Source organism: Mobula hypostoma, chromosome 17 (assembly GCF_963921235.1).
Source record: "Mobula hypostoma chromosome 17, sMobHyp1.1, whole genome shotgun sequence".
Taxonomy (NCBI): Eukaryota; Metazoa; Chordata; class Chondrichthyes; order Myliobatiformes; family Myliobatidae; genus Mobula; species Mobula hypostoma.
Genome location: NC_086113.1, coordinates 1729487 through 1756170, shown reverse-complemented (window position 1 = coordinate 1756170; position 26684 = coordinate 1729487). Strand labels below are relative to the sequence as shown.

General features: G+C 42.2%; 1 protein-coding gene across 7 annotated transcripts in view; it reads right to left on the bottom strand.

The window, feature by feature from the left end:
* LOC134357782 (protein PALS2-like) overlaps window positions 1-26684 on the bottom strand; it is a 207159-nt gene that overhangs the window by 128253 nt on the left and 52222 nt on the right. For 4 of the 7 annotated variants that reach the window (XM_063069426.1, XM_063069429.1, XM_063069427.1 and 1 more), the window contains exon 2: window positions 21704-21818. The exons of the other annotated variants lie outside the window; for them this stretch is intronic. The gene's annotated coding sequence lies outside the window, so the exon portion shown is untranslated. The remainder of the gene's footprint in view (window positions 1-21703; window positions 21819-26684) is intronic. 7 annotated transcript variants of the gene reach the window in all.

Below are 26684 nucleotides of genomic sequence, written 5' to 3'. Positions count from 1 at the left end.
TTCAGCTGCTTCATGAATGATCTTCCCTTCATCAAAAAGTGAGATGGCTGCACAATGTTCAAGTCATGGTTTTTCCTGTGCCAAATGACTCACCTTCTAAAACTCCAAAACCTTTTCACTGAACTCAATGCACATGCCAGAGGCATGATGGAAAAGTCTCCACTTACCTGCATTGTGCAGCTCTCACAACAGTAATATTCGATATCACCCCTAGTAAGGTGGCACCTCATCTTCAACCACAGCTACAATGTACATCTTTTCCAAAGTGTGTAAAATTACTTCTACGCTACATGCAACCTGTACCACATAGGATAAAGGTACTTGAAAACTTTACCTCTTGCATATTCCCCTCCAAGCTACATATTATCCTAACCTGGAAATCTATCATTTATCTAAATATGGAAAACCAAAAGCACTGTGGGAATTTTGTGGAAGTTAATAAAGGGTTGCAATGGCTGAAAAAGTGGTTCACCATCTTAAAAGCAAAGAGCCTCAAGCAATAAATGCTAGGCTTGTCAGGATCCTCCACTTTGCAAATATTGCCAATAACCAATTGTACTTTGCCAGAGTACCTTTCCTTTTAATTGCTGAACTTCACTTTCTCATGTCAGGCCATCTGATGCATCACTCAGCCCTTACAGAAGCTACTAATGTTTGCCAATCTACTTCCCAACCTTCAGGAACAAATACACCCATGCAGAAAAATAAAACATTATAGCATAATTACCTCAACAACCATGGGATTGAGGAGCCTTCACAAAATTTCACACGCCAAGTGTGCCCCAAATTCAGTTGAGGTACCTGAATAAAATAATTTTATTCTCCTTCATATAGCCATGAATACTTTCTTTTTAATCATTCAAGGGGCCTTGGCTTTGCAAACTGAGCCAGTATTTAATTGCTTCTCCATCACTGCCCTAGAGAAGGTGGCGATGAGCAGCTGCAGTACAGTATGCTCAGAGTGCTGCCTCAGGAAACAGATCCTATATTTTACCCATTTACAGTACAGAAACAATAATATACCGTGGATTCCAGTTAACTGGGACACATGTGGACCAGTACATTTTGACCCAATTAAAAAACTGACTCAATTAGCCAAAAGTTTCATGGATATAGTTAAAAAGATATAAAAAGGCAAACTATTATTTAACTAAGTAACAAATTATGTATTAAATGAAATACAGAACAAATTAGAACACTACCAATACTACAACAGTACAAAAGCATGTGCTTCTGGGCCGCGAGGAAACGATATGATTTGGTGATATGAGTCAGCTGCACCTCTGCTCATTCCCTCTCACACCCACTGTTGAACTTGAACGCACGCGAGGTCATTACGCACGCATCACCCATGTCAGCGCGGGAAGAAGATCAACTCGTGCTTGCAAATGACAGCGGGCTGAAAAATATGTTTGACATAACATCTCTGCTGGCATTCTGGATCAAAGTCAAGGCTAAATATCCTGAGATAGCCATGAAAGCACTGAAAACATTGCTTCCATTTCCAACATATCTCTGCGAAGCAGGGTTTTCTGCAATGAATGCAACGAAAACTAAATCGCGGAATAGACTGGACATAAGGAACCCCCTTTGAGTATCGCTGTCTCCCATCACCCCTCGATGTCTTGTTGCAGGGAAACAAGCCCAGGGCTCCCACTGATTCAGCAATATTGGTGTGTTGCAATGATTTTATATGTTCATACAGGGAAAACATGTGCTGTGTGTTTAATATCCAAACGTTACTTGAACTGTTATGATGCTATTGACTTATAAGTGACTTATAATCGACTTATCACTATATTCATGCGAGGAAAATATGCGCTGTGTGTTTAATATTAAATCCGTTAAATAAGCCCTTTTAGAAACAAAATTGTGTATTAAGTCACTTATAAGTGGCTATAGTTGACTTATCACCTATATTCCAGTCGTGATTAACACCCCACCCCCCCAGGGTTGCCAACTGTCCCGTATTAGCCGGGACATCCCGTATATTGGGCTATATTGGTTTGTCCTATACGGGACCGCCCTGTCCCGTATTTCCCCCGCTAAGGTACAGCATTCCTATGAAACCTTTCATGCTGAAGTGGCATAAAGCGAAGAAGCAATTACCATTAATTTATGGGGAAAATTTTTGCGCGTTCCCAGACCCAAAAAATAACCTACCAAATCATTCCAAATAACACATAAAACCTAAAATAACGCTAACATATAGTAAAAGCAGGAATGATATAAATACACAGCCCACATAAAGTAGAAATAATGTATGTACTGTGTAGTTACACTGAACAGAATCACCAAAAACGATTTGTAGACAAAAAAAAAAATCGGCACATATACGCATGCGCATACAGGTGCCTGCACAAGGCTTCATGGTCATGGTAGTCTTTCTCAGGGTAAACACAAGTGTCCCGTATTTGACTGCTACTCTTGTCCGTTGGCAACCCTACCACCCCCAGGTTGGCCGGTCTGCAAGAATATTGTCAATATTAAACCGGTCTGCGGTGCAAAGAAGGTTGGGGACCCCTGCATTAGTTCATAATAGTTATCAACATGGGAATTCATCCACGTTCCTTTGATTGACTGTAAACAAACAAAATCAGCGCAGACACCAAGTGTAATTGACTGCCTTCATAAGCCGGATTTATACTTGTGCGTACGGGCTACGCCGTAGGCCTGACTTATACCCTTGTGTAGCCCTATGCCATAGCGAGCATGCGTAGTTGTGTCTGCATTGCTCTGCAATTCACCGCCAAAACGCTAGCTGATGGTAGGGTTTCTATGCCACTGTGTTGAGTTTCTTCGTGAGAGACATGGACGAGGAAATGCATTTCAAATACTTTCGGATGTCAGCAGGTAGATTTGACGATTTGGTTCATCGTCTCCAACCATTTATTTCGCATCAGTGTATAGACATGGTGGGGAAAAGCAACCAGAAATGCATAGGAGGAAATGCGATGCTACCAGCCGGACCAATCACAGTTGTTGCGGTCTGCATCGCCACGATGCGAGTTACTTTTCTGGGGAGGCGCATGTCACCTTACAGGGTACGCGATACCTATGGCGTACATTTGACGCAGAAGTATAAATTAGGCTATACAATGCTGTCAACAATTACATTCTCCAAATCTTCACTTTCATTGTAACATTCACAATGATTGTCAATACCTTCAAATTCTTCATTGTTCCTAACTTGCTGAAGTAGTGAAATTGTTACATTTTCACTCCCAGCTGTTTCTGATATCACTAAACCTGAATGCTTGAAACCTCAGCGAGCAAAACAGTTCCAAAATGTCTTACTGCTTATTTCTTGTGAAGTATCAGTGACAAAATTTATTCCTTTTGAACAGAAGCACACACAACTAAAGCTATTTTAAAATTATTTACTCTAAGCATAGCGTAGTGTCCAATGACCACACAACTGCACACGTCTTAACACTAGTTAGAATCTGTTTGGCAACCGTCTCCTACCCAAATTAAGTGGCAATAAAAAAAAGAGAATCCTGGCTAGTTTTTTCAATTAGTTTTTATTCCTTAAGAATTATCCCAAATAAGCGGCTGCCCCGATTGACCAGAATCCACTGTATTTCCAAGTCAGGATGGTGTATGGCTTGGAGGACAACTTCCATAGTTGTGTTCCATCCTTTTGCTGATAGCTACAAGGACACAGACAGAAGTGGTGTGTGTGGAAGGTACTGTTGAAAGTGTCTCGGTGAGTTGCTGCAATAGATCCTGTAGATAGTACACACTGTTGCTACAGTATATTGGTGATGAAGTGAGTGAACAGTTGTGGATGGGATGCCCATCAAGAATGCTGCTGTATGCTATATGGTGCCAAGATTCATGAACTTAGTAATTTTCAATACCCAAACAAATTTACACAAAATAATAGGGCTGCCAGGCACACATACCTTGCCCATCTCATTCTTGACTTGCTCTTCCAGGCTTGTGCAAGCTAACAGTTTATTCATTCTCTGGGATATAGCGTTTTCATCATTATGGATTATTTATCAATTCAAGTATAAACTGATTTCTTTAAAAAAGTTACATATTTTGCTGTGTACATACATCTATTGATGCTTCCGGACACATCTTCAGTGATGTTCCTGGAATCATCGGGTGTTTCGGGTCTTTCAACATCATACAACCTCCTCCAGGTGACCCAGCCGGGGCAGGTCAGACTCCAGCTTGTGTCCAGATGGCTAGCTACTTATGACTCCATGGCTCCGCTCTTTTGAGCCACAGCCATCTTTAACAGTTCAAAAATCATGAAAGCTTCCTATCTTTTTCAGTCTATTCCAGGGGTTCCCAACTTTTTTTTATGCCATGGACCAATACCACTAAGCAAGGGGTCCATGGACCACAGGTTGAAAACCCCTAGTCTACACTGATTTCTATAGCTGGTACTTCAAATCTAGAAAAAAAAACAACCTTGTATTACAAGGAAAATACTGGCAGATTAACCTAGAATTAATATAGCCCCCCCCCCCACCAATTCTTTTTTTTTGGAGAAATTCTAGTTCTTCCCTATTGAACTGTGGCTTTCACCCAGTACCTAGTCTGTTTGTGAAATGCATTCCTCGCTGAGTTTCCTAATTTTCATATCCATGAACTAACGTATCCTCTGTGTGCAGAGATTTTCTGAGGAAGACATAAATTATAATTTACAAGACCTGATGGAATTCACCAAAAGAATTAGCCTTCTCCAATACAATGGATTGTGTCTAAATCTAAACCATGTCCTTTTTTACCAAATTATAAAACTGCACCATTATGCTTCATATTGTTACCAAAGGGGAAATTTTAATAACTTTGAATTGGATTCAAGGACATACACCACCCAGGCCACACTCCCTTCTCGCTGTGGCCATCAGGAAGGTGGTACAGGAGCCTTAAGACTCGCACCACCAGGTTCCGGAACAGTTATTAGACCTCAACCATCAGGCTCTTGAATTAGAAGGGATAACTTACCACTGAACTGTTTCCATGACCTATGCGATCACTTTCGAGGGCTCTTCATCTCACGTTCTTGATATTTATTGCCTATTTATTAGTACTTTGTTATTTTCCTTCTGTATTTGCAGAGTTTGTTTTCTTTTGCACATTGATTATTTATCAGTCCTGTTGCACATGGCCTTTCATTGATTCTACTGCGTTTGTTGCATTTATTGTGAATGCTCTCAAGAAAATGTATCTCAGGTTTAGATATCTAAGATGTGCTGGCATTGGAGAGGGTTCAGAGGAGGTTCACAAGGATGATTCTGGGAATGAAAGGGTTACCATACCAGGAACGTTTGATAGCTCTGGGTCTATACTCACTGGAATTTAGAAGGATGGGGAGAAATCTCATTGAAACCTTTCGAATGTAGAAGGGCCTAGACAGAATAGATGTGGAAAAGAGGTTACCCGTAGTGGGGGAGTCAAGAACAAGAGGGCAAAGCCTCAGGATAGAGGGGCGTACATTTAAAACAGGGATATGGAGACATTTCTTTAGCCAGAGGGTGGTAATTTTGTGGAATTTGTTACCACAAGGAGCTATGGAGGCCAGGTCATTGGGTGTATCTAAGGCAGAGCTTGATAGGTTCTTGACTGGATGTGGCATCAAAGGTTACAGGGAAAAGACTGGTGAGCGGGCCTGAAGAGGAGAAATTGCCTAATTCTGCTCCTATGTCTCGTGGTTTTATATGGTGACACATACGTACTTCAATAATAAATTTACTTTGAACCTTTCCAGATAATTTTTCACCCAAGGATTATCTGAAAGCAAAATACTACAGATACTGAAAGCTGAAATTAAACATAAGGATCAAGCATCATCCACCAAGTGAGAAATGGAGCTCAAATATCCTTTCATCATCACTGGGAAAGTCTAAAAGTTGAAACATATTTTTACAAGCTAGGGAAGCAGAAAGGAGATCCATTTTTTTTGTCAATTATTCTCTCCCATAATCCACTTTCCTTTTTGACCCCCTTCTTTTTGCATTGTGCTCCCCTCTATCTTTTCATGTGATGGGAGGTGAGGACCTTGATAGAATAGCTATCACTAAAGATGTAGTGCTAAGCAAACTTTTGAGCCTGAAGATAGACAAGTCTCCTGGTCCTGATGGAATGCATCCCAAAGTACTGAAGGAAATGGCAGAAATTATTGTAGAGGCTTTGTTGATGATTTACCAAAATTTTCTGGATTCTGGGCAGGTCCCAGCAGATTGTAAGATGGTGAATATCACGCCACTGTTCAAAAAAGGATTTAGGCAAAAGGCAGGTAACTATAGGCCAGGTAGTTTAACATCTATAGTTGGGAAAATGCTTGAAGCTATCATTAAAGAAGAAATAGCGAGGCATCTGGAAAGAAATGGATGCATCAGGCAGACACAGCAGAGATTCAGCAAAGTCTGGTCCTGTTTGACAAACTTACTGGAGTTCTTTGAGGGTATAATGAGCGCAATGGATAGAGGGAAACAGATGGACGTTATTTACTTGTATTTCCAGAAGGCGTTTGATAAGGTGCCACATAAAAGACTTATCCATAAGATAAGGATACATATAAAGTTGGAATAGCATGGTTAGAGGATCGGTTAACTAATAGAAAGCAGAGAGTTAGGATACATGGGTGTTACTCTGGTTGGGAATCAGTGATGAGTGGTGTACCACAGGGATCGGTGCTGGGCCCACAAATATTCACCATATACATTAACGATCTGGAAGAGAGGACCAAATGTAGTGTATCTAAGTTTGCTGATGATGCTAAATTGAGTGGAAAAGCAAATTGTGCAGAAGATATGAGTCTGCAGAGAGATATAGATAGGTTAAGTGAATGGGCAAGGGTCTGGCAGATGGAATACAATGTTGGTAAATGCAAGGCCATCCACTTTGGAAGGAAAACGGAAAGAGCAGATTATTATTTAAATGGTAAAAATTTGCAGCATGCATGTTTGTGTTTGTGTTTGTGTTTGTGCATGAATTACAAAAGATTGGTTTGCAGGTGCAGCAGGCTATCAAGAATGCAAATGGAATGTTGGCCTTCAATGCCAGAGGGATTGAATTTAAGAGCTGGAAAGTTATGCTGCAATTGTACAGGGTACTGGTGAGACCACACCTGGAGTACTACATGCAGTTCTGGTTTCCATACTTGAGGAAGGATATCCTGGTTTTGGAGGTGGTGCAGAGGAGGTTCAGCAGGTTGATTCCAGAGATGAGGAGGTTAGACTATGAGGGATTGACTGTACTCGATGGAATTCCAAACAATGAGAGATCTTACAGAAATATATAAAATTATGAAAGGGATAGATAAGATAGAGGCAGGAAAGTTGTTTCCATTGGTAGGTGAGACGACAACTAGGGGACAGCCTCAAGATTTGGGGGAGTAGATTTAGGATGGAGATGAGGAAGAACTGCTTTTCCCTGAGTATGGTAAATCCGTGGAATTCTCTGCCCACTGAAGCAGTGGAGGCTACCTCAATAAATATATTTAAGACAAGGTTGGATAGATTTTTGTATTGTAGGGGAATTGGGGGTTATGGGGAAAAGGCAGGTAGATGGAGATAAGTCCATGGCCAGATCAGCCATATCATATTGAATGGTGCAGCAGGCTCGACAGGCAAGATGGCGTACTCCTGCTCCTATCTCTTATGTTCTTATGTATGTTCACAGGTCTGGTAAAAGGTCATCATCTTGAAGCATTGACCAGTTCCTCTCGCCACAGGTGCCACCAGACCTGTTAAACATTCCCAGCTTTTTATTCTATTATAGTTGAGCATTATGTTGGCGTATCACTGAAAGACTATGTAATTGGTGGAATTAATGAAAAGGAGCAGATGGAGCACTATGTAAAATCATTTGTGAAGAGAGTGGACAAATTAATCTCAAGTGAAATTCTTCTCTAACTAAAAAAAATGAAACAAAACATTTTCCTTTAGCATATCTAAGGCAGACACCATTTCCTGGCTCTAAACTCATCTCTGGAGCTTCTGAATAGTAAATATACATACATCAGTCTATCATTTATCGACAACAGTTCTGCCTTCAGTACTATCATTCAAAGCAAACTCATCACCAAACTCTGGACCCTGGGAGTCAATACCTCCTTCTGCAAATAAATCCTTGATTTCCTGACCAACGGACCATAATCAATAAGGATAGACAGTAACACCTCCACCATGAAACACTGATGCTCCACAAGCTGTATCCTCAGCCCCTACTCTACTCCCTGCACGCTCATGACTGCATGTTTAGATTCTGCCCTAGCTCTTATCTAAAAGTTTGTAGATGATACACTGTCGTGGGCCGTATCACAAATAACAATGAGTCAGAGTATAGGAATAAGATTGATAGTTTAGTGACATGGTGTCATGACAACAACCATGTCAACAAAACAAAAAGTCAGTCATTGGCAACAGAAAGAGAGCTGATGGACATGGTGTCGAAGTTGAGTGAGTCAAGAGCTTCAAGTTCCAAGGAGTGAGCATCTCCAACAGCCTGTCCTGCTCCAACCACATTGATGTCATGACCAAGAAAGCTCACCAACACCTCTACTTCCTCAGGAGCCTAAAGAAATTTTTACATGTCCCCAACAACCCTCACCAACTTTTATTGATGTTTTTCTGTCTGGATGCATAATAGTTTGTTATGGCACCCACTCTGCATGCAAGAGCAAGAAACTGAAGAGAGTTGTGGACACAGCTCAGCACCAGTCTCCCCTCTATGGGCACTGTCTATACTTCTCACTGCCTAAGTAAAGCAGCTAGCATAATTAAAGGTCTACACCCATGTATCAGGCAGAAGATACAGAAGTCTGAAGCACATACCACCAGGGTCAAGGACAGCTTCTATCTCACTGTTATCAGACCTCTTGAATAGACTTCTTGTAAAATAAAATGGGTGTTTGGCCTCTCAATCCACCTTATGATCTTGCACTTTATTACTTACCTGCACTGTACTTTCTCTGCAGATTTTACACTTTATTCTGCATTGTTATTGTTTTACTTTGTTCCACTTCAACGCACTGTATAATGGTCTGATCTGTATGAACAGTGCACAAGCTTTGCACTGTATCTCAGTACATGTAACAATAAAAACACCTTAGTATTTGGCAGCCTGCAGCTGCAGTTAGTAACTTCTAATTGACAAATGTCTCTAAACTCCAGGCCATCCATTTTATCAGCAGTTCTGAGCTCGAATTGTTTCCTCAGGGACTCGTCTCACTGAGATAAACATTGAAAATGTTTACCAGTTCTGGAAACCTGCAGGGAGCAAAACTAAGAATTTCAATTTATTACTAGAATTAGTAATTAATTGTAGAGATTTCAGGTTTCTTAAATCAGGAGACAAGATCCACCCACACGTATCGCTATATTGTAAATGCCTTGCACATTTGAATCTCAGTGCATCATATGCAGTACTTCGTATATTTATGAAAATATTCAATATTGCTCAAACGGGCATGTCCTCTGTACCTTGATCTCTGCTTCTGCAACTCATTATGCATTTTTTAGTCCTGTGCACCATCTATTGTTAGTGTTTACCTACCAATCTGATGATGTTTTGATCCTTGTAATTCAGCATTAAAATATGTGCCCTACCAACATTTCTTCCACTGTTGGGGGAATCAATATAGTGCTGATGTGTCCAGAACTAATCTGATACAATAGTAATAAGAGCACAAATCCTCAATCTAGTGACTGTTGCATCCTATATATAACATCTATGGGTCAGATGCACTCAGTGGCCACTTTATTAAGTACACAGGCTCATTTATGCAAATATCTAATCAGCCAATCACGTGGCAGCAACTCAAAAGAATATAGACATGGTCAAGAGGTTCAGACAAAACATCAGAATAAGAAAGAATGTGACCTAAGTGACTTTGACCATGGAATGATTGTTGGTGATTTGAGTACCTCAAAACTGCTGATCTCCTGGGATTTTCACACACAAAAGTCTCTGGAGATTACAGAGAATGGTGCAATAAACAAAAAACATCCAGTGAATGGCAGTTCTGCGGGCAAAAACATCTTGTTACTGAGAGAGGTCAAAGGAGAATGGCCAGATTGGTTCAAACTGACAGGAAGGAGACAGTGACTCAAATAACTAGGCATTACAATAGTGGTGTGCAGGACAGCTTTTCTGAACGCACAAGTTGAAACCTTGAAGTGGATACACTGCAGCAGAAGACCACCACCGGGTTCCACTTCTGTACTTAATGTGAGTGAACATTCACAAGAGGCTTGTTTGAGGAAACTCTTTCACGGTACATAAATATGCTGAATGACACCTTGAATTACAAAAGGCCTGAGAAGTAACAAAGGTTCCTTGCACTGTCAGCTGGTTGAAGTTGGCAGAGCACAGTCAAGAGACTGTCAGCAGCACTGTGTCAGTAAACAACAGTGGAAGGGTGTAACCAGACTGCTGAATGTCAATGAGGCAGCATGAGTGCATCTACTCGGCCACTCAATAAATAACCCACAATGGAGATGATGAAAATGCTTTAATTAGATAGTTCTTTCAAACGAAAGTACCAATAATTTGTCCCTCGGCTTAGTGCTGTGCACAGATTAATCAGCAAAATTAACATTGCAAACTTGCAATGTAGCTGCCAGATTTTTGATAATGTCAACTCACCATAAACTTGATTTATTGAGATAACTATGCTGCTGGAAACTCATGAGTCACAAGAGATTCTGCAAATGCCAGAAATCCAGAGCAACACATTCAAAACACTGAAGGGTGAAGGAACTCAGCAGGTCAGGCAACAGCAAAGGAGAGATACGAATAGTCGGCATTTTGGGATAAAATATTTTAACATAAACGTGGAGACATTTTGGGCTGAGATTTTTCATAAGGAAATGTCAACTGGTTATTATTTTCCATCTATGCTGCCTGACCTGCTGAGTTCTTCCAGCATTTTGTGTGTGTTACTGGAAACTCATTCTTTCTTACTCAGAGAATAGCTGATTAAATTGAAAGGCTGGCAGTTTGAGATGATTTGCGGTGTAGCATGAACAGCTATTTAGAAACTGCATTAACACTGAAAGTTTCTTTATCAACCATCTATTATATTTTAAAAAGCAGATTTAACCACCCCTTAGATGGCTTTATCCCAACTATATGGATGGGACAAACACCTTTACATATGCTCTTTGGGAATGCAAACCAAACTTTTGGTGTGACAGTATAACAGGCCACGTTCACAACTACTGAACAACAAAATATCTAAACACAAGAACCAATTTATAAAACATTTTATAAATGCTGGTATGTCCTCCCAAGAAAAAACAAATTATAGACACTTTGTACATACGAATGAACATCTGGAGACCAATGAGATGGACTGAGATAGATTTTTTTTAGCTGTTCTGGGGCTGCAGGCATCTTCTGCCGAGTGAACTCAAAAGTATTTATGTGTGTCTTCTCTTTTCATCGCCCTTGCCCACCCCAAGCAGCAATAACGGGCTGGGCAGAGCAAAGCAGAGTTGAGAGTGCTGGGAAGAATTCACTCATTTACCATGTCATTTCTATGACAACAAGGCTTAGGCTACTAAAGTGTTACATCATCTGGTCAATCTTGCCGTATACTTGCAAAACATGGACTATAACACCAGAATTCCAAATAAACTTAGAAGCAACAGAAATGTGGTTTCTTAGAAGAACGCTGAAAATATCATATAGAGATAGGGTAACTAATGAGACAGTACTCCAACGAGCCCATACAAAAAGATCTTTAATGAGAACATTAAATGAGAGGAAACTTAAATTCCTGGGCCATGTCATCAGAAAGGGAGAAATAGAATGCCTTACATTACAAGGGTGTATGCCTGGGAAATGCGGAAGAGGAAGGCAAAGAAGACAATATATGGACACTGTGAAAGAACTAACAGATCTAAGTGTGCGAGATATCATTGACACTGTGAGGGATCATTTGATGTGGAGAGCCATGATTGCCCAAGTGTGTAACACTCAAGGCACACGAAGACGACGACCATGTCACTGAGGCAGGCCAGCAGCTGTTCTTCCCCAGCCTGCTCCCCTTCCTGTCACAGTTGTGTCTGTGACCATCTCTTGTGCACTGTTTTTATACCATAAGACAATAACATAGAGGAACAGAATTAGGCCATTTGGCCCATCAAGTCTGCTCCGCCATTTCATCACAGCTGATCCAATATTCCTCTCAGCCCCAATCTCCTGCCTTCACCCCAAATCCCTTCATGCCCTGACCAATCAAGAATCTATCAACCTCTCCCTTAAATATATTGAATTGAATTGACTTTATTTCTTACATCCTGCACTTACATGACTAAAAAACTTTATGTTATGTCTCCGTCTAAATGTGCAACATGCAATCATAGTAATTTATAATAAATAGAACAGTCAATGTAACATAAAAATACACTCAAATCAGTGTGAGCTAATCTGTCTGATGGCTTGGATGAAGAAGCTGTCCCGGAGCCTGTTGTTCCTGGCTTTTAGCTGTGGTACTGTTTCCCGATGGTAGCAGCAGAAATAGATTGTGGTTGGGGTGACTCGGGTACCCAATGACCCTACAGACCCTTTTTACATACCTGTCCTTGTAAATATCCTGAATCATGGGAAGTTCACAACTACAGACGCGCTGGGCTGTCTGCACCACTCTCAGCAGAATCCTGCGATTACGGGAGGTAGAGTTCCTGTACCAAGCAGTGAAGCAGCCAGTCAGGATGCTCTCAACTGTGCCCCTGTAGAAAGTCCTTAGGATTTGGGGGCCTATACCAAACTTCCTCAACCGTCTGAGGTGAAAGAGGTACTGTTGTGCCTTTTTCATCACACATCAGGTGTGTACAGACCACGTGAGGTCCTCGGTGATGTGGATGCCAAGGAACTTGAAGCTGTTTACCCTCTCAACCCCAGATCCATTGATTTCAATAGGGGTTAGCCTGTCTCCATTCCTCCTATAATCCACAACTTTGTTTTTGTGACATTGACGGAGAGGGTGTTTTCTTGACACCACTGTGTCAGAGAAATGACTTCTTCCCTGTAGGCCACCTCATAATCGTTTGAGATTAGGCCAATCAATGTAGTGTCGTTGGCAAATTTAATTAGCAGATTAGAGCTGTGGGTGGCGACACTGTCATGGGTATACAGGGAGTAAAGGAGGGGATTTAGAACACAGCCCTGAGGGGCTCCTGTATTGAGAGTTAGAGGGGTGGAGGTGAGGGAGCCCACTCTTACCACCTGCCAGCAATCTGACAGGAAGTCCAAGATCCAGCTTCACAAGGCAGGGTCAAGGCCAAGGTCTTTATATATATATATATATATATATATATATATATATACATAAAGTTTTGGCCTCCAGGACTGCATGTGGCAAAGAATTCCACATATTCACCACTCTCTGACTAAAGAAATTATTCATCTCCATTCTAAAATGATGCCCCTCTATCCTGAGGCTGTCTCCTCTGGTCTTAGACCCTCCTATCATAGGAATCATCCTCTCTACGTTCATTCTATGAAGGCCTTTCATTATTCATTGGTTTTCAATGAGGTTACCCTTCATTCTTCCGAATTCGAGCAAATACAGGCCCAGAGCCAGCAAATGTTCTTCAAATGTCAAGCCATTCAATCCTGGAATCATTTTCATGAACTTCTTTTGAAACATCTCCAGTTTCAGTACATCCTTTTTAAGATAAGGAGCCCAAAACTATACACAATACTCTAAGTGAGGCCACATCAGTGCTTTATAAAGTTTCAACATTATATCCTTGCTTTTATATTCTAGTGCTTTGGCAATGAAACATCACATTTGCTTTCCTCACCGCAGACTCAACCTGCAAACTAACCTTCAGAGATTCCTGTACAAGAACTTCCAAGTCTCCTTCCACCTCAGTTTGTTGTATTTTCCCTCCAGTTAGAAAAGAGTCAACCCTCCCATTTTCTCTACCAAAGTGCATGATCATACACTTCCCAACACTATATTATTCCATCTGCCATTTCTTTGCCCATTCTCCTAATCTACCTAAAGTCCTTCTGTAGCCTCTCTACTTCCTTAAAACTACCTGCCCTCCACCTAACTTCATAGCATCTGCGAACTTTATAACAAAGCCATCAATTCCATCATCCAAGCAAGACACACAAAATGCTTCAGGAACTCAGTAGGCCAAGTAACATCCATGGAAAAGAATAAACAGTTGATGTTTCAGGCTGAGATCCTGTGTAGAAATGAAGAAAAAAGATGAAAAGTCAGCTGGAGAAGGGAAGAGTCCAATAAGAGAGGGCAGAAGGCCATGGAAGAAATGAGTTGAGCACTAGACAGAGGTGATGGGCAGGTAAGGAGATATGGTGGGAAAGGGAAATGGGAATGGCTGGTGGGGGCGAGAGTGGCATTATCTTAAGTTCAAGAAATCAATGTTCATGTCATCAGGTTGGAGGATACCCAGACAGGATATAAAGTATTACTCTTCCAATCTGAGTGTGGCTTCATTGGGCAAGTAGAGAAGGCCATGGACTGACATGATGGAATGAGAATATGAAGTGGAATTAAAATTGATGGCCACAGGGAGATCCCGCTTTTTCTGAGCATAACGCTCGGCGAAGCGGTCTCCCAATCTACGTCGGATCACCCTATACAGGAGGTCATACTGGGAGCACCGGACACACTAGATGATCCCAAAAGACTCACAGGTTAATTGTCACCTCACCTGGAAGGACTGGTTGGGGCCCTGAATGTTAGGGAGAGAGGAGATCTAGGGGCAGGTGTAGCACTTGTTCCACTTGCAAGGATGATTGCCAGGAGGGAGATCAGTGGGAGGTACGAATGGACAAGGGAATCCTGAAGGGAGTGATCCCTGCAGAAAAGAGAAAGTGGGGGGGGGGGGGAAGAGGGAAGAAGGGGAAAGATGTGCTTGGTGGTAGGATCCCCTTGGGGATGATGGACGTTATGGAGAATCATGTGCTGGACATGGAGGTTGTTGGGATAGTAGGTGAGGACAAGAGAAGCCCCCTGGTGGGGTGGCAGAAGGACAGGGTGGGGGGTAACGTGCACGAAATGGAAGAGATGCTGTTGGGGACAGGATTGTTGGTGGAGGAATGGAAACCTCTTTCTTTGAAGGAAGAGGACATCTCCTTCGTTCTAGAATGAAAAGCCTCATCCTGAGAGCAGATAGTGAAGATGGAGGAATTGTAAGAAGGGGATGGCATTTTTACAAGTAACAGGGCGGGAAGAAGTATAGTCCAGGTAGCAGTGAGAATAAGGGGTTTTATAACAGGCATCAGTAGATAAGACGTCTCCAGAGATAGAGGCACAGAGATCAAGAAAGGGAAGGGATATGTCTGAAATGGATCAGGTAAATTTGAGGGCAGGGTGGAAGTTGCAGACAAAGTTGACGAAGTCGACAAGCTCCGCATGGATGCAGAAAGCATCACCAATGCAGTTGTCCATGTAGCGCAAGAAAAGTTGTGGAAAAAGTTCATAGCTTGTCACACCAGACAGCCAGCCACTCTAGTGCTGTTTGGTTGATGTTGAGCAGGTCAGTGTTAGCTAAATCAGGTGAGAGTGGGCAGTTGTGCAGAACATGTTCAATGTTCTGCACCCTTTCGCCACACTCACAGGATTTGCTGGTCTTTAAACCCCACTTCACCATATTGTCTTCCGTCCTACAAACACCCGCTCTCGCTCTGTTGAGAGTGCACCACTTCCATCTGTCAAGCAGTGCCCCGTCTGGCAACATTTCTGTGGGGTCTTGCACTGTATTGTTTGGTGGGGTTCTGGCTTCTGTTTGTTGCCAGAGGTCAATCCTGTATGTTTGGGGGGATGTTCCGTGCGGTAGTTCCTCCACTGAAGCAAAGTTTTTCCTCTATTTTAGGCGGTTGGAAACTGGCACATGATGGTCTAGCGGGTGCCGTGGATCCGAGTTCTGTTTACCTTTTTCAATTTTTGTTGTAGTGTGTCTTCGGATCTCTGGGGGAGCAATGCCTGCAAGTCTGTAAATGATGTTAGTGGGTGTCGGGCGCAGTGTGTCCGTGATTATTCAGCAGGCTTCGTTAAGCAACAGGTCTATTTTCTTCGCATGGGCTGATCTGCCCCACATAGGTGCACAGTATTCTGCAGGTGCATAGCAGAGTGCTAGGGCAGTTAATCTAAGTGTGCGAGCATTAGCTCACCCTTTCGTGCCTGCTAATTTTTTCAAGAAAGAATTGCGAGAGCCAACTTTCCCTCGGAGTTTTTGGATGTGGGTGGCAAATGAAAGCATCCTATCCAGTGTCACACCCAGGTAAATTGGAGTCAGATGATGTTCGAGCTCCCTCCCACACCAGAAGATCTTGAGTTTCCGAGCTGCTTCTCGATTCCTCAGGTGGAATGCACACACTTGAGTTTTTGATAGATTTGGGTTCAGAGACCATTTTTCAAAATACTGCTTCATTGTTTCGAGGACTGCTGTAAGTCGTACTTCAACTTCTTGGAAGGAGTTACCTTGTGTTGCTACACATAGGTCATCTGCATAGATAAAGCTGCGTGTTAGGAAAGGTTGGTTGGTCATTTGTGTAAACATTAAATAGTAGAGGTGCCAGGACTGATCCCTGTGGTAGTCCGTTCTTTCGCGGACGCCACTTACTCTTAATTCCATTCATTTCTACATAAAATCTGTGATTTTCTAGGAGGCTTCTTATTACCTTGACTGTGGTTTCATTCTTTAACATTTTAGATAATTTCAGTAGAAGGCCTCTGTGATTCACAGTGTCGTATGCTGCTGCTAAGTCAACGAATACTGCCCCTGTAATTTGTCGCATTTCAAAGCCATCCTCAATATAAATTCAGGACTTGACTGCAGCAAGAGCAGCCTGGCCTGAACCCAGCTTGGTCTGGTGTTAGAATATCTTTGACTAAGGGGGATATTCTTTTCAGTATAAGTCCCTCGTAGAGTTTATAGAGGGTGCAAAGCAAGGAAATCGGTCTATAATTTTTAGAAATGTTGGAGTCTTAATTGGGTTTTAGGAGAGCAACAACTTTGGCTCTTCTCCACTTTTTAGGTATTTTTAATGATGTTAGGCAACAGTTAAAAAGGGACAGAAGCCAGTTGAGTGCTTTAGGTCCAAGATGTTTAAGGAATTCATTAAGAATCCCATCTATGCCAGCAGCTTTGTTGGATTTTAGCTGTGATACTTCATCCTTTAATTCTTCTAGGGTGAGATCTGGGAAGTTGTTATTCCCGTTTGAGAGAGCTGACCCCATCTCCTGATGTTGCTTTTTCTTTTGCCTCCGTTCCTTGTTATTTGGTCGACCATTTATTATTAGTTGGTGGGCAACTTGATTGGGTGTTACGGCAGCAATTCTCTGTGGTGGTCTATTGTCTGAGTTGAGTTTCCGAACAGCTGCCCATGCCTTCTTACTGTTCTTGGTCATGTCTGTGTTTTCTATCAGTTCCTGCCAACGCTGTTGCCTCTCTTGGCTCAGTAGGGACAGAAATGACTCTCCCATTTCAATTGCGTCTTGACCAAATGGGTCTTGGTTGCATAAGTTGACATACTCATCATAACTTTGCTTGATATCACTAGTCAATACCTGAATATATTTGATTCTGCAGCTTCTAGGTATGTTCTGCTGCGCTACTTTCCAGATTAGTCGGACAAATTCATCATAATGATCAGGTTCTGGTGGTATGGTATCGATACGTTGATCAAGGGATTCTGCGAAAGATGTCCAATGCGCTTTTCTCAGGTTAAATCTTGGTAGGTACTTTGATGGTACAGGTCTCAGAACTGGAAGGGATTCTACCTGGACTGGACGATGTTGGGATTTGGGTATATGTTGGAGGACTGTTCCTGTGAAGAGGTTGGAGCTTGCCACGGTAACAAACGCAAGGTCTGGATTGTATCCTTTTCCCCATCTGGCACTTGTGAAGGTGGGGGTGTCCTTTGACTCGTATAATAGCTCAAAGCTGTCGTTTAGAGTACATGATACAACTTCTTCTCCATTTGCATCGTCATCTTCATATCCCCAGTTGGTGCTATGGCTATTAAAGTCACCAATAATGAGGTACATTTTGTCCTGGAGATCTAGGTTAGGTGGCCACATGAATGGTTCATTAGGGGGTTTGTAGACCAAGATGATATTTATGTGTTTTATCTCAACTTTCAGAAGTTCCATTGAGCCAGCTTGGATGTTTGCTGTGCTCATTACTATTGATTTATCTTTAACAAGGATTGCACTTCCATAGGTTTGGCTAGGGGTGTCAATAGCCAAGTGTATTCCTGGCACATAGGGTTGGTTGTTCAGCCTATGAGTTTCTTGTATGCACAAGATGTCCGTTTTAAGTTTGCCAAGATTTCTGTTTTACTGTGGCTGAAGCCTTTGACGTTGCGACTAACGATTTTCATGATTTCCAGTGGGCTGAGGGTTTATCCTTTTACCACCCACTGGATCATTTGGTCTGGTTGGGGAGTGATACGAGTGTAGACTTGGAACATAGACTGTTCCATGTAGCCAACAAAAAGGCAGGCATAGTTAGGAACTATGTGAGTGCCCATAGCTACACCTTGTATTGGAAGGATGTGGCAGGAACTATAGGAGAAATTATTAGGAGGGATACCCACACTGTTACTTGTAAAATTGCCATCCCCTTCTCTCAGTTCCTCTTCCTCTGCTGCATCTGCTCTCTGGATGGGGCCATTGATTCCAGAACTAAGGAGATGCCCTCCTCCTTCAAAGAAAAGGGCTTCCCTTCCTCCACCATCAACATTGCCCTCAACTGCATCTCTTCCATTTCATGCACGTCTGCCCTCACCCCATCCAGGATAGGGTTTCTCATGTCCTAACCTCCACCACACCAGCCTCCGGGTCCAGCATGTAATTCTCTGTAACTTACACCATCTCCAATAGAATCCAACGACTAAGCTCAGTTTCCCCGCCAGTTTCTATTTTCTGCAGAGATCGCTGCCTTCACAACTCCATAAAACATAGAAGCAGTATTAGGCCATCTGGTCCATTGAGTCTGCTGCATCATTCAGTTATGTCTGATGCTTTCTCCCCCTCCTCAGCCCCAATCCCCAACCTTTTCTCTGTAACCTTTGATACCATGACCAAGAAGCCATCAATCCCTGCCTAAAATAGACCAAAGGACGTGGCCTCTGCAGCTGCCCGCAATAACAAATTCCTCAAATTCACCACCCTCTGGCGAAAGAAATTTCTCTGCATCTCTGTTTAAATGAATGCCCCTCTATCCTGAGGCTGTACCCTTTTGTCCTAACCTCTCACACCATGGGAAACATCCTTTCAACATCCACTCAGTCTAGGCCTTTGAACATTCAAAAGGTTTCAATGAGATCCCCTTCATCCTTCTAAATTCCAGTGAGTAAAGGTCTAAAGCCATCAAATGCTCCTCATTTGATAACACTTCCATCCCGGAATCATCCTTGTGAACCTTCTCAGAGCCCTCTCCAATGCTGACATATGTTTTCTTAGATAAGGAGTCCAAAATTGTACACAATACTCAAAGTGAGGCCTCACCAACGCCTTATAAAGCCTCCGCATCACATCTGTGCTCTTATATTCTAAACAGCTTGAAATGAATGCTAACATTGCATTTGCCTTCCTTACAACCAACTCAACCTGCATTTAACCTTGAGGGTGTTCTGGACAAGGACTCCCAAGTCCCTTTGAATCACAGATTTTTGGATTTTCTCCCCATTTAGAAAATAGTTTGCACATCCATTTCTTCTACCAATGCATTTTCCAACATTGTATTTCATTTGCCACTTACTTGCCCATTCTCCTAATCTGTCGAAGTACTTCTGCAGCCTTCCCGTTTCCTCAAAACTACCTGCCCCTCCACCAACCTTCATGTCATCTGCAAACTTGGCAACAAAGTCACTTATTCTATCATCTAAATCAATGATATACAGCCATAAAAAGAAGTGGTCCCAACATCGATCCCTGGTAGCCAGCCAGACATGGATCCTTTTATTCCCACTCACTGTCTCCTACTAATCAGCCAGTGCTCCAAACATGCCAGTAACTCTTCCGTACTACCATGGGCTCTTAACTTGGTAAGCAGCCTCATGACTGGCAACTTGTCAAACACCTTCTGAAAATCCAAATATACAACATCCACTACATTCCCTTTATCTGTCCTACTTGTAATCTCAAAGAATTCCAACAGGTTCATCAGCAAAATTTTCTCTTAAGGAAACCATGCTGATATTGTCCATCTTGCCCTGTGTCACCAAGTACTTCATAACCTCACCCTTAACAATTGACTCCAGCATCTTCGCAACCACTGAGGTCAGGCTAACTGGTCTATAATTTCCTTACTGCAGCCTCCCTCCTTTCTTAAAGAGTGGAGTGACACTTGCAGTATTCCAGTCCTCTGGAACCATGCCAGAGTCCAATGATTTTTGAAAGACCATTACTAAAGTCTCCACAATCTCTACAACTACCTGTTTCAGAATCCTAGGGTGCAGTTCATCCAATCCAGGTGACTTGTATACCTTTTGATCTTTGTCTTTTTGAGCACCTTCTCCCTTATAATTGTAAATGTACTCACTTTTCTTCCATCATACCCTTCAACACCTAGCACACTGCTAGTGTCTTCCACAGTGAAGAATAATCAAAATGATTATTTAGTTCATCTGCCAACTCCTCGTCCTCTGTTATTACTTCTGCGGCCCCATTTTTTAGCTGTCCTACATCCACTCTCATCTCTCTTTTTTTATTTTTTAACATACTTGAAAAAGCTTTCTCAAACCATCTTGATATTTTTTACTAGCTTGATTTCATGTTTCATCTTTACCCTCCTAATGATTCTTTGAGTTGTTTTCTGTAGGTTTTTAAGTGCTTCCCAATCCTCTATTTTCCTGTTAATTTTTTCTCTGTTGTAAGGCTTCTTTGGCTTTTACATTAGCTTTGATTTTCCTTGTCAGCCACAGTTGTACGATTTTGCCACTTGACTATTTCTTTGTTTTGGGAATACATCTATCCTGTACCTTCCTCATTTTTCCAAGAAATTCAAGCCATTGCTGCTCTGCTGTCATCCCTGCCAGAATAACCTTCCAATTTACTTTAGCCAACTCCTCTCTCATACCACTGTAATTTCCTTTACTCCACTGAAATACTGCTACATCAGACTTTACTTTCTCCACATCAAATTTCCAGTTGAATTCAATCATATTGTCATCACTGACATCACTGACCTCTAAAGGTTCCTACACCTTAAGATCCCAAATCACCAATGGCTCGTTTCATAACACCCAATCCAGTATAGCTGAACCACTAGTAGACTCAACGACAAGCTGCTCTAAAAAGCCATCTCACAGGCATTCAACAAATTCATTTTCTTCAGATCCATTACCAAACTGATTTTTCCAATCTACCTACATGTTAAGATCTCCCAATACTATCATAACATTGCCCTTTTGACATGCCTTTTCTATTTCCCATTGTATTCTGCAGTCCATATCCCAGCTACTGTTTGGAGGCCAGTTTTTAAACTGCCATCAACGTCCTTTTACCTTTCAAGTTTCTTAACTCAACCGAATCCGATCCTATGTCATATCTTTCTACTGATTTGACGCCATTCTTTACCAGCAGAGCCACACCACCTCCTCTGCTGACCTTCCTATCCCTTTGATACAACGAGTAACTTTGGACATTCAGATCCCAACTACAATGATCCTTCAGCCACGATTCAGTGATGGCTACAACATCATACGTGACAATCTGTAAAAGTGCAACAAGATCATCCACCTTATTTCTGACGAAGGGTTCCGGCCCGAAACATTGACTGATCATTTCCACGGATGCTGCCCGACCTGTTGAGTTCCTCCAGCGTGTCGTGAGTGTTGCTTATTCCTTATACTCCCTGTATTGAGATATAACAATGAGTACTGTATTTGCTACCCTTTTTTGATTCTGCATCCCTAATGCACTGATACTCATCCTGCTGGATACAACTTGTCCTACCATCTGCCTGCTCTTCCTAACAGCCTGACTGAAAGCCATCTTTGCTTTTTTTACCATTCGTTCCATCCTGAGTCCCTTCACTCCAATTCCCATCCCCTGCCAAATTAGTTTAAAATTAGTTTAAACCTTTCTCAACAGCTCTAACAAGCCTGCCCGTGAGAATATTGGTCTCCCTCAAGTTCAGGTGCAACTCGTCATTTTTGTACAGGTCATACCTCCCAATGATCCAAGAAGCCAAAGCCTTGCCCCTGTACCAGCTTCTCAGCCACACATTTATCTGCCAAATCATCCTGTTTCTACCCTCACATGTGACAAAGGTAGCAATCCAAAAGTTACTACCTTGGAAGTCCTACTTCTCAGCTTTCTGTCTGGCTCTCTAAATTCTCTCTTAAGGACCTCATTGCTTTTCCTGCCTGTGGTACCAATATGTATCAAAACTCTCCCATGTGCTCTCCTTCCCCATGCAAAATGCTGTGGACACAATCCGAGACATCCCTGACCCTGGCACCATGGGTATCCCATTCACACCCACAGAAGCTCCTGTCTGTTCCTCCGACTATTAAATCCCCTATCACTACCACTCCCCTCTTCTGCTGCTTTCCTTTCTACTCCACAGACCCATGCTCAGTGCCAGCAACCTCATCTCAATGGCATTTTCCTGGGAGGTCATCTTCCTTAACGTTACCCAAAACTGTCTATTTACTATTGAGGGGTATGGCCACAGAGGTGCTCTGCGCTAACTCGCTATTCACCATCCTATTCCTTCTCCAGACAGTCACCCAACTACCCGCCTGCTGCAACTTAGGGGCGACTACTTCCCTGTAATTCTGATCGATGATCCGTATACTGTATAGAAATCCAATCAGGAAGCATATGATACTGGATCTGCTATTAGGGAATGAAACAGCACAGGTGTCAGAAGTTAGGGAAGGGGGACACTTTGTATCCAGTGATGACAATGCCACTAATTTCAAAGTAAATACGCAAAAATTAGGTCTGGTCTGCGAGTTGAGATTCTAAATTGGAGAAAGGCTCATTATCAAAAATGATCTGGCAAGTGTGGATTGGAACAGGCTGTGTTCTGGCAAAGGTGCACTTGTAAGTGGAAGACCTTCAAAATCAAAATTTTTGAGTGTACACAGCTGATACATGCCTTTCAGAGTAAAAGGTAAAGATAACAAGTGCAGGGAACCTTGGTTTTCAAGAGATATTGAGGCCCTGATGAAGAGGGAAAAAAAGGAGGTGCATAGCAGGTACAAGCAAACAGGAACAAATGGAGTATGGGAAATGTATGAAAACTCTTCAGAAATAAATCAGGAAGGCTAAAAGAAAGCATTAAATTGCTCTAGCAAACAAGGTGAAGAGAATCCCAAGGGATTCTACAGATATGTTAAGAGCAAAACAATTGCAAGGGACAAAATTGGTCACCTGTAAGATCAGAATGGAATCCATGTGTGGAGCCAAAACAGATGGGGAGAGATCTTAAATGAATGTTTTTCATCTGTACTGAGACAAAGCAGCATCAACTTCATGGACCCTGTACAGATTACAGAGGAGGAACTTGCTACCCCGAGGCAAATCAGGGTGGATAAATCCCCAGAGCCTGACAAGGTGTACCCACAAATCCTACGGGAGGCAGCACAGAAATTGCTGGGGCCCTAGCACAGATAATTATAACATACTTACTAACAGAAGAGATACCAGAAGACTGAAGGATAGCCAATGTTGTTTTGCTATTTTAAAAAGGCTGTAAACATAAACCAGGAAAGTATAGGCAAGTGAGTCTGACATCTGTTGTAGCAAAATTATTGGAAGGTATTCTAAGGAACCAGATACATAAGTATTTGGATAGAAATGAACTGATTAACGATAGTCAGTATGGTTCATGCATGGTAGGTCAAACCAATCTTATAGAAGTTTCTGAGAAAGTTAGCAGGAAAATGGATGAAAGCAAGGTAGTGAATGCTGTCTACGTGAACTTTATTAAGGCATTTGACAAGGTCCCATATGGGAGTCTGGTCAAGAAGGTTCAGTGGCTTGACATTCAGGAGGAGATAATAAATTGGATTAGACATTGGCTTTATGGGAGAAGCCAGAGAGCAGTAGTAGAGGGTATCCTCTCTGACCGGAGGCCTGTGACTAGTGGTGTGAAGGGATCCTTTGTTGTTTGTCGTCCAAGTCAATGATCTGGATGATATTGTGGTTAACAGGATGAGCAAATTTGTAGATGGCACCAAGTTTGGGGATGTAATGGGCAGCAAGAAAGGCTATCATGGCTTGCAGAGGGATCTGCATCAGCTGGAAAAATGGGCTGATAATGCTGATGGAACTTAAAACAGACAAGTGCGGGGTTCTGAACTTTGGTAGGACCAACAAAGATAGGCCACTGAGGAGTGTGGTAGAACAAAGGGATCTGGGAATACAGGTCCATAATTTATTCACAGGTAGTGTAAAAAAAAAGCTTTTGGCACATTGGATCAAAAAATCAATGTACTGAGTACATGAGATGGGATGTTAAACTGAAGTTATATAAGATGTTAGTGAGACCCAATTTGGAGTAATGTGTGCAGTTTTGGTCACCTACCTACAGTAAAGATGTAAATAAGATTGAAAGAGCGCAGAGAAAATTTATAAGAATGTTGCCAGGTCTGGAGGAGCTGAGTAATAAGGAAAGATTGAATCGAAACCATAGAAACCATAGAAACTACAGCACAGAAACAGGCCTTTTGGCCCTTCTTGGCTGTGCCGAACCATTTTCTCCCTAGTCCCACTGACCTGCACATGGACCATATCCCTCCATATACCTCCCATCCATGTATCTGTCCAATTTATTCTTAAATGTTAAAAAAGAACCCGCATTTACCACCTCGTCTGGCAGCTCATTCCACACTCCCACCACTCTCTGTGTGAAGAAGCCCTCCCTAATGTTCCTTTTAAACTTTTCCCCCCTCACCCTTAACCCATGTCCTCTGGTTTTTTTCTCCCCTTGCCTCAGTGGAAAAAGCCTGCTTGCATTCACTCTATCTATACCCATCATAATTTTATATACCTCTATCAAATCTCCCCTCATTCTTCTACGCTCCAGGGAATAAAGTCCTAACCTATACAACCTTTCTCTGTAACTGAGTTTCTCAAGTCCCGGCAACATCCTTGTAAACCTTCTCTGCACTCTTTCAACCTTATTTATATCCTTCCTGTAATTTGGTGACCAAAACTGAACACAATACTCCAGATTCGGCCTCACCAATGCCTTATACAACCTCATCATAACATTCCAGCTCTTATACCCAATACTTTGATTAATATAGGCCAATGTACCAAAAGCTCTCTTTACGACCCTATCTACCTGTGACGCCACTTTTAGGGAATTTTGTATCTGTATTCCCAGATCCCTCTGTTCCACTGCACTCCTCAGTGCCTTACCATTAACCCTGTATGTTCTACCTTGGTTTGTCCTTCCAACGTGCAATACCTCACACTTGTCTGTATTAAACTCCATCTGCCATTTTTCAGCCCATTTTTCCAGCTGGTCCAAGTCCTTCTGCAGGCTCTGAAAACCTTCCTCACTGTCTACTACACCTCCAATCTTTGTATCATCAGAAAATTTGCTGATCCAATTTACCACATTATCATCCAGATCATTGATATAGATGACAAATAACAATGGACCCAGCACTGATCCCTGTGGCACACCACTAGTCACAGGCCTCCACTCGGAGAAGCAATTCTCTACTACCACTCTTTGGCTTCTTCCATTGAGCCAATGTCTAATCCAAATTACCACCTCTCCATGTATACCTAGCGACTGAATTTTCCTAACTAACCTCCCATGCGGGACCTTGTCAAAGGCCTTACTGAAGTCCATGTAGACAATATCCACTGCCTTCCCTTCATCCACTTTCCTGGTAACCTCCTCGAAAAACTCCAATAGATTGGTCAAACATGACCTACCACGCACAAAGCCATGTTGACTCTCCCTAATAAGTCCCTGTCTATCCAAATGCTTGTAGATTCTGTCTCTTAGTACTCCCTCCAATAACTTACCTACTACCGACGTTAAACTTACTGGCCTATAATTTCCCGGATTACTTTTCGATCCTTTTTTAAACAACAAAACAACATGAGTCACTCTCCAATCCTCCGGCACCTCACCTGTAGACAGCAACATTTTAAATATTTCTGCCAGGGCCCCTGCAATTTCAACACTAGTCTCCTTCAAGGTCCGAGGGAACACTCTGTCAGGTCCCGGGGATTTATCCACTTTAATTTTCCTCAAGACAGCAAGCACCTCCTCCTTTTCAATCTGTACAGTTTCCATGATCTCACTACTTGTTTCCCTTAACTCCACAGACTTCATGCCAGTTTCCTTAGTAAATACAGATGCAAAAAACCTATTTAAGATCTCCCCCATTTCCTTTGGTTCCACACATAGCCGACCACTCTGATCTTCAAGCGGGCCAATTTTATCCCTTACAATCCTTTTGCTCTTAATATACCCGTAAAAGCTCTTTGGATTATCTTTCACTTTGACTGCCAAGGCAACCTCATGTCTTCTTTTAGCCCCCCTGACTTCTTTCTTAAGTATTTTCTTGCACTTCTTATACTCCTCAAGCACCTTATTTACTCCTTGCTTCCTATACATGTCATACAACTCCCTCTTCTTCTTTATGAGAGTTGCAATATCCCTTGAGAACCAAGGTTCCTTATTCCTATTCACTTTGCCTTTAATCTTGACAGGAACATACAAATTCTGCACTCTCAAAAT